Source organism: Alligator sinensis, unplaced genomic scaffold, assembly GCF_000455745.1.
Source record: "Alligator sinensis unplaced genomic scaffold, ASM45574v1 scaffold1238_1, whole genome shotgun sequence".
In the NCBI taxonomy this organism is placed as follows: Eukaryota; Metazoa; Chordata; order Crocodylia; family Alligatoridae; genus Alligator; species Alligator sinensis.
In genome coordinates, this window is record NW_005842436.1 from 150,249 (window position 1) to 159,799 (window position 9,551).

The following is a 9,551-nucleotide window of genomic DNA, read 5'->3' on the forward strand; positions in this document are numbered from 1 at the left end:
TTCCCCACATAACCACTCCCTTCCTCACACACTGGTGTCTGAGGGCATTGGGCTGAGGACTGGGAGTGAGGGGCACCAGCAGGGTTGGCCAGGGGGCCGTGGGTTTGGAGTGAGGTGTACCAGCAGAGCCAGGAGGCTGTGGGTCGGGAGTGAGGCACACCAGTAAAGCTGGGGGGCTGTGGCTTGGGAGTAAGGGGCAACAGCATGGGCACAGGGAGGGCACTGGCATATCAGGGCTGCTCAGTACCACAAAGCTATGGGGTGGGAGGAACAGCTGCAGCTGGACCTGTGTCCTGGTGAGCAAAGGGGGCAGGGGGAGCTCTAATTTTCCATGATAAAAAACCCAAAATCAAATGTCAAAATTTACAGATATTTAGAATTTTTTTTTATTATTATGATTGAGGCACTGGTAGGCTTCCAAATTGCTTAAAACTTGTAAACGTATCGATAAAACATTGTTCTCAACTGATATATTATCTATCTATCTTTGGGAGTTTCATTTTAAATCACAGAAAAATGCAGGTTTTGGGGCTTTTAATCAGAGAATTTGCTATTTTTATCAGAGAATTTGTCATTTTTAAACAGACAAAACCAGGATCCCCCATCATCACTTCACCAAACCGAAGAATCATAAAGTCCATGATGGTAAGTGGTGGAAATAGAAATGAAATGGCTGTGGTTACTTCTAGGAAGATTTCCCAGATCTTCCAAGCTGCTGTAAATCTTTTCTACAAAGTGTTGGGAAGCATGCACATGCAAAATCCATGACATGATACTACCAAAGATAGTGGCAGTTCCGTCAGTAAGTCACCAGTTTGCTCACATTTCCATTCCTGCCAGCTTCCAGGGTCTAATCAGAGCAAGGTTGGCTGCTTGGGATGAAAGTCCTGCTCCACACAGAGGCCTGATATGTGGCCCAGAAGGGCACTTCAGCCATGAAATCTAGGATATGGCTCAGTGGGGGCCAATATTTTTGGCAGGGATGCCACAAATTAGCACCCCTGCCCAGGGCCAGTCCCATTCCCTTCCCCTGTCCTATCTGCTACTCTGCTTTCTCCTCCTTGCAATGTGCCTCTGATCTGCTGCTCTGTTTTCTGATTCCTGTTCTATCTGCCACTGTGCTGCCTCTGCCCTCACAATCTTATGTGTACTGCACACACACATGCCACAAGTTGGCCCCCTGATATGGCCAATTGTTCAGCATTTGACAACACGTACGCAGAATTCCTGTGCAGTGAGCACACATTGCAGACGTGTGTGTCTGAAAGTTGTTGTGCATTTCATGGATTAACATTTGAACTACAAACTGCTGATGAGCAGGCTTCAGTTACCCAGCATCTGGAACAATACATGTTTGCTGTTCCTAATTATCTCCACCTCACTTCACCCATCTCCCTGACTCAGCGAGAACCATCATACCCTGCTTCACAAGACAGCAGATTTAAAGGTCCAGCAGGCATGATCCTGGACCAAAAGGATCAAGTCCCAGAGTCCACTGCCTCCCAGTCTCAGAGTCATTTTGAAGAGGTTTAAACTCTCTCTCAGAATGTTTCTCAGGGTAGGTTGAAGATATGAGACTAAATTTGGAGGCTGAGGCACTATACCATGGAAATCAAAGTCTCTCTGCAAATCTCCCAAAACAGTGTGAGCATAAGCATTACCACATCAAAACAAAGTGCCAGGAAATGCATAGTTAAGGTAATGTTTCCTAATGAGCACTCCATCTCCTGCCCTAAAACAGGGCGTAGCAACTTGCAACCCATAGAGCCATCTGATCCAACCAGCAGATATAGGGCTTTGAAGATCATTTGGTGGTGGTGGTCTTCAGCAGTAGCTGCTCTCCCTGTGCCTACAGGGAGAAAACCACCAGCTGTGGATGGGTCTTAGTGCCCACCTTTCTTGCCAATGACCTGAACTGGATCACTGGCTCGCAGCCTAAAAATGTTGCTGCCGCTGCCCTAAAAGGGTACCACAAGATGCTCAAGCATAAGAAACAGTACCTTACCCCTCTCTAGACACACACGTACCATATTTTCTCATATACACACACACCATGGAATATAATTGCACCTTGCTTTTGAAGGCAAAAAATGAAGAAAAAAAAGATTTTTCCAGCTTTATGGCTGCATACAGCAGGGATGTGGCCTAATCTTCAGGTTACTCACCCTCCCTTTCCCACTTAACTAAAGCTTGAAACCCAGCTGTCATTGGAAACTGCTCTCCAGGGGTAGATTTATGATTTTGATTAGAACTAGTCTCTCCAAGGCACTGTGAAACAGGAGTAGAGACCAGGAGCAGCTAGCACACAGCAAAACTGCCCTGAAAAGGGTTAGCTTGATTGGTGGAACATCAAGACCATTAAAAAAGTCATAAATGTTAACACCTGTTCAGTGAAGAACAAGGAACCTTTAAGTCAACTGACTCCCTTAGCTGCCTGAATATTAACACAACATCGACTGCATTGTGGACCAGGAATCAAAGCACAGTGCTTCTAATCTGGGAAACAAATCAGCTACCCCACTTAATATAAGCATCCCAAGGGTGGGGGGGAGGGAAGGAAGGAGGAGACTGTTTTAAGGGGGAAACTGCATATTGTACGTAAAAAATACAATATTTCAGATGGTTCCAACTCAACTCCCAACTGCTTCAAATGACCCAGTTGTTAACACAGAGCTGGCAGGTCTCCACATCTTATGTGAGCCTCTCAAGCTTTCCTTTCAATCCCAAATGCTTGCCTCCAATTGTAAGCCTGTTTCTGCATGCACACCAGATACATATTTAAACATTATCTGAAAACTAGCCAATTGCCCATCAAGAATGATGGGCGAGAGGTGCAGGCGGGGACAGAGGCCCATGTCCTGCTCCCCCCACCCCTTCAGGGCTGGGCCTGCTACCCCTTTCCCTCACTGTGCTGCGGGGTCAGGCCTGACCCCTATACCCTCTCTGCTGCTGTTGTGGGGCTGGGCCCGCCCCTCCCCCCACCCCCTCTCCAGCATTTGGGGGCTGGGCCCACCCCCCCAACCTCCCCACTGCCAGGCTGGGCCCAAAGCACCCCCCACCCATAGCCTCTATTTTGGAGCTAGGCCAGGCCCAGTGTGCCCCCCTCTCCCCACCTTCCCCACCACTGTTTTGGGGCCAGGCGCATCTCCCCACCCTCCCTTCTGCTGTTTCAGGGCTGGGCCCGCTCCTCCCAGCTCTCCCCCTACATTGGGTTAAGTCTGCTGCTCCCCATAGTCCCATCCCCCGCCGCCATGGCAGGCTGGCTTCTCCCCACACTTTGGGCCTGATCCTCCACACCCCACCACTGCTGCCACATCAGCCCAGGCCCGCTGCTCCCCTCCCCCACCTCCCGCATCGAGGGAGCAACGCAGAAGAGAGAGCGGGCAAAGCCAGCAGTGCTGACCTTGGCCTCCTCCTCTGTATTCGCTGCCTCCAGGAAACAGGGCACTGGCCTCCCCCTCGCTCTCTCTTTTGTGTCCCCACCACTGATGCTCCACTGCACTGCCACCTCCTGTCTGAATTCTCTATTTGCACTCCGATTGGCTGATGCAAACAACCAATCAGAGTGTGAATACAGCATTATGGACAGACAGACGGACACGCTATGGCTTTTATAATATTAGAATGTTCACAAACACAAGCAAGGCACCCTTAACACAGACACAAGCAAGTTTGTACAGCACAATGGGACTCCAATACCAATAGGGTCCTCTGGACCTTACTGCATAATAAACTAGTTATTACAACTTAGATATATCCATGGTGATGACCAAAACTTAACCGGTTTTAACTGCATAAACTACATTATACCTTTCCAAGAAATTTCTAACAGGATAATAAGCAGTTTCTAACAGGTGCTTTTATAAAAGCTATTTAAAAAAGATGCAACTTTCTTTCATCTAGTTTTGGCATTCTTCTCTTCCTCCAAGGCCCACAAACAGGTAACGTTTAGCTTGGCACACTAGCAGTTTGAAGTCTGACATCTTGTGGCCTTTCATGGCTAGAATCCAGAGCTTTCTACAACTTGAAAAAGAGACTCCCAGCTTGAAAACAGAAAAAAAAAAACCCACCCACTACTGGGCTTCAAACTTATACTGACACTGTACCACAGGTCATTGTGAGAAATATCAAATCAACTTAAAAAAACCCCAAAAAATCCTGAGCATCATTTACAGGTCCAGAATGGATCTTGCATTCCTTAAATAACAACTAGTACTATACTTAGGCTTGGCAGAAATTGATTTTTATAGTGTTGACGGATAATATCAATGTTTATTTTTAAGCATTTATTTTGATTTTTATCAATTTAACTTTTCAGGATTGCGCAAAATTAAGGGGGTGGGGGGCAGACAATTTATTAATGACAGCATACTATTATTGTGGTGCAGTTTAACCACCTATCACAATAAACATCACTACTGTATGACTGCTGCACTGTAGAGCTGCCATCAGTCCCATTCCACTCACCCATAGCTCCCTTATCCATTTTGTCACTTCCGTTCCTTTGTTCCCAGGCCTCTGAAGTTTCTGGGAGTTGCAGTCCAATTACAGTCAGCACAGTTCTCTAGAACTGCTCCCTCCTGTCATCACACACTCCATCAGCCATCATTTTTCTTAGGTCCCCTTTTTATATATGTTGATTATGAACAATGGGAAAAAAAAAATCAGAGGTCTGTGAGTAACTAAATCAATGCTTATTTATTGTTTACCAATAAAAATTGAATCCTGCCAAGTCTAAGCATACTAAGCTAAGCGCTCTAGTCATAGTGATCAAGGGTGCTGCAGGGTGTCATATAATGTTAGCACTCTAAAGTGTGCAAACATGACTCACAAGATAAAACCAGAGATTTCAAACAGGAATCCATAGTGTTCTCCTGTTCTGATCTTTTGCAGTCTTTCCAGGTTCTTTACAACAGAAGAATTGCTGTTATTTTTTTGTAGTAAAAAAAAAAATAAGTGAAAACTAAAGTGCTGGCATTTTCAGAGAAGTGCTTTGAGTCTAACAAGGCTGACAACTGGACTAGATTGCCACACTGTGAGGTTCTGTGCGCAAACACGTATGCATGCGCGCGCGCACACACACACTTTAGAGATAGCTCCTTCCTCAAAGAACTTAGAATGCAGGTACAAGACAAGAAACATGAACACAAACAACATTATTCAGCAGAATAGCAGCTGTCTCATCAGCAACATAACCACTGTCAAGTTTTTGCAAGCATCCCATCAAAGGAAAATTTTAAGAAGAACAGTGAAGTGGCTGTACTGACATTATAGCAAGGACTGCCTCTCAAGAATGAAGGGCAGCACAGTGGAAGTGCTTGTTCAAATAGCTGAGAAGTGGGCAGTAAAGGAAATCACCAAGGGCTAAAATCAGCTTCTGAATAGTGACATAGATGTGACTGGGCAGGTAAAGGCTGTGGAAGGCCTTCAAAGTAAAAGCATGTGGCTTACATTTGATGGAACAGAAAAGAGGGAGCTCGTGGAAGGAATCAAAGAGCAAGCTAACGTGGTCAAAGCATAGACTGAGAAAATGATGTTCCAGCAGCACTCTGGAGGGACACAAACTGGGCAAGATCACATTTGTCAAGACCAGAGAATGACAAGGGTACAAGAGCCAAGACACAAAATGACAAATATCTGGATGAGAGACTTAGTTGTTTGCATGGACACAAAAGGATGAAAGCTAAATGAAAGCTACACTGTGGCAGTTTAGCTGTTGCTGAAAGGGACTAAACCAGGAGCGTCAAACTCACCTTGTGCTCCTGGGCTAGATCCAACCAGGGGCAAAAGCAAGCAGCAGAGGTGACTCCAGCTCCATTTCCAACCTAGAACACATAGCAGTGGCAGCTCCACTTCCTTCCCAGAGTACGTGGTGGTGGCGGAGGTGACAGCAGCTGTGGCTCTGACCCAGGGCATAAAGTGGCAGCTCCAGCCCTCACCATGTGCCCCACACCAGAGCCAGAGCTGCTACTGCATACTCCAGGTCCAACGTGCAGCTACTGCCACTGCATGCCCTGTGCTGTGGTACCAGTTCCAGATCTGGCTCCAGTCCAAAGCACACAGCAGGAGGCCAGTGGTCAGGGATGTAGGGGTGTGACAGTGGCAATCAGGACCATCAGCTTTCACTCCCCCTCCTGCTGCTGATTTCCATGTCCACCAGGGCCTAAGGGCCCCAGATTCTATGGCAGGCCATGCCCCCCAACTTCCTAGTGGCCTACTGGTAGTCCAGTGGGCTGAACAGAGCAGCTCCATGGATTGTATGTTTGGCATGCCTAGCATCTGTCTGGGTCTGACCTGTTATTAAATTATTGTGCCAGGGAGAGATTAAGGCCTGTGCACACACTAACAAAGAATTTAACAGGCAACTAATGTTGAAATATTGGCAAACGTACATCATTACATTTTTCAGGATAAACTCCCCTTAATTTCTAAATGGAACACCTTCCCTGAGCATCTTCAATCTCTTGCTTGTCACACTGTAAGTGCTGGACCACAAGGAGCATGCAGCTGCTGATGCTGAATGAATTGTTACCATCTTAAACCTCCTGGCAGATGGGAAAGAGACCAGGAAAAGTTTGGCAGCTTCTGAAGCCTGTTGCATGTGCTCCTGAATCCAACATGGTTCCCAGAAACAAGAGAGGATGCAAACTTCTTATCAAACCTGGCTGAGAGATTACCAGGACAAAGACTCCCACCCCGGTGAGTTCCCACCTGCCCAGTATTAAGATGTTTCCAATCCCCTATGCATTAAAGCAACAATCTCAGACATATACTCAATAGCCCACAAAAAATAAAACAAAATAACAATAACGATAATAATAATACCACAGCCACAGAATGGCAACTTTCCTGAGTCCAGCTTACACGGCTGCATAACACCAGAAGGTCATAAAAGCTGCTGTTATACTGTTATGTCCTTGGCTCAACTACTAGCTGTTTACATTGGAGCCAACAGTTCCTTCTGGCACTGCACTGATCTCCCAGAAGTCAACAGTCATTGCCAACCACGGGAGAAAACCTAATCCCAGTTTACAGGTCTCAAAGCATCAATGGACGTCACTTAACAGTGCGATTGCCCTTTAGGAATGGAAAATGACACAGCTGAACCTCTGAGTAATGCTGCCCTAGCAACCAGGGACAGCAGAAAGGGAAAGCCCTGGGCAGGTACCATTTTCTGTCTGTTTTATAAGCAGTATTATATGCACTCCAGGAGCACACAGGAGACACTGGGTGCTGTCTGCCAAAATCCCCTCCCCCACCATAAGAGAAGAATGACATAGCAGGGAAGAGATGAAGACTACCCAACTGTGTAAAATACCATTAAAAATATACACAACACATTTTAACATCCCTAACTGCCCCACTGACTCATTTCTTCTTTTCTTAGTAGAAAACCCCCTTCTAGAGCAATGTCAAGGAGAAAACTGCAACCTTACAGGGTCTGTGAGAAGGGGTAGGAGGGAAGAACTCTCAAAGATGACTGTAAGGAAATGGCCTTGGGACAAATCCAGAATGACATGCATAGACTTGAAAAATGGTTTTCAACCAATGAGATTCAAAATGGACAAGTGCAAATTCCTGTACTGGGGACAGAATAGTTGCACGCAGAAATACAGATTGGGGAATAACTAGCTACGCTGCCGTACTGCAGAGAAAGACCTGGGGGTTACAGTAGATTGTAAACTGAATATAAGCCAACACTGTGCTCTTGTTGCAAAAAAAGTCAACAGCAGACTGGGCTATACTAACAAGAATGTCACCTGCAAATCAAGGGAAGTGATTCTTCTGCCCTATTCAAGACTGGTGAGGTCTAACCTAAAGTCCTGTGTCCAGTTTTAGGCTCCATACTTCAGGAAAGATATGGACAGATTGAAAAGAGTTTGGTTCAGGGCAACACAACACAGACACATGATGAATAGTGGCCTGGGAAGCAAGATTTAGGAGGAAAGGCAGAAAGAGACAGACTTATTATGTATGGAGAAGAAAATACCGAGGGGGGGATTTTATAAGTCGTCAAATACCTGAAGAACAAATATAGAGAGGATGGAGATGGACAAATATAGAGACGGATGGAGATGGGGTAGGCGTCATGAGGCCTGCATTGACGTGGTTAACCGGCAGCTTCGGAGCTGGTGCCACAAGGCAGGCTTTGGTTTTTTTGACAATGACCCATGTTTTTGTAAGGAGGGCATGCTGGGGTGGGATGGGCTTCACCTCGCCCCTAATGGCAGACGTATCTTTTCCTCTAGGTTGGCTGATCTCGTACGGCGGGCTTTAAAGTAGCTTTGCTGGGGGAAGGGGCTGCTTCGAGTGGAGAGGATGCTTCACCAGCACGCAGGGTGACAAGAGGAAGGGAAGCACAGGTAAGTATAAACGTCCGAGGAGCAGGAGGCCACAACTGTCCTGGGAGTGGGAGGAAGGCACGAGCACCCTCAGGAGGCCTCAGGTGCTTCTACACTAATGCTCATAGTATGGGGTGTAAGCAGGAGGAACTATGCCTCTTGATTGCAAGTAAGAACCCAGACTTAGTAGGGCTCACAGAAACCTGGTGGGACCCTACCTACGACTGGGCGGTGGGCATTCGGGGGTACACCCAAGATAAAAGAGACAGGACAGAGAGGAAAGGTGGGGGGTTGTGCTCTATGTCAAAGAGCACCTCACATCATCAAGGATTAGGTTAGAGAAGGGTCGGGCAGAGACACTATGGGTCAAACTACAAGGGAGGCATGGCGAAAGGGACCTTACGGTGGGTGTCTACTACAGATCACCCAACCAGGAGGAAGAGCTGGACCAGGACTTCTCCAGTCAGCTTATGGAGGCGGTTAGGTCAAGGGATGTCATTGTCATGGGTGACCTAAACTACCAGACATTTGCTGGGAGGAGCAGACAGCCTGGTCTGACCACTCGCACTCACATAGGTTCCTGGCTGTATTACAGGACCTTCACCTTATCCAGGAGGTGCACAGCCCCACTAGGGGTAATGCCTTGCTGGACCTGGTCCTGGCCACAGGGGATGACCTGGTGAGGGGACTGCAGGTCCTTGACCACCTGGGCAATAACGATCACCACCTGCTGGATTTCACTAACCAACACAGGGCATCTAGGGCTCACACCAAGGCTAAAGCCCTTGACTTCAGAAGGGCCAACTTCAATGAGCTTAGGAGACTAGTGGGGGAGGCACTGAGGGCCCAGAAGGTAGAGGAGATGGGAGTCCACGAGGAATGGTCGTACCTTAAGGGGGCGATCCTCCAGGCCCAAAGGATAACAGTCCCTGAGAGAAGCAAGGGGGGTAAGAGTGCTCAGAAACCCCCTTGGCTCAGCAGGGCACTCAGCAATGCCTGAGGACTAAAATGGGGGGCATACAACCAGTGGAAGGGAGGAGCTGTCACCAAGGAGGAGTACTCCTCCTCGGCCCGGGAGGGTAGGAGGGCTATTACGAAGGCCAAGGCAGAGATGGAACTCAGGCTAGCATCCAGGATTAAGGACAACAAAAAGTCCTTTTTCAAGTACAGTGGGAGCAAGAAGAGGGCACCAGGCAATGTAGGGCCCCT

General features: G+C 47.4%; 1 long non-coding RNA gene across 2 annotated transcripts in view; it reads right to left on the reverse strand.

Moving 5' to 3' along the window:
* LOC112551353 overlaps positions 1-9,551 on the reverse strand; it is a 95,078-nt gene that overhangs the window by 18,345 nt on the left and 67,182 nt on the right. Inside the window, exon 2 of one of the 2 annotated variants that reach the window (XR_003095640.1) lies at positions 4,468-4,623. The exons of the other annotated variant lie outside the window; for it this stretch is intronic. This is a non-coding gene — a long non-coding RNA (uncharacterized LOC112551353). The remainder of the gene's footprint in view (positions 1-4,467; positions 4,624-9,551) is intronic. 2 annotated transcript variants of the gene reach the window in all.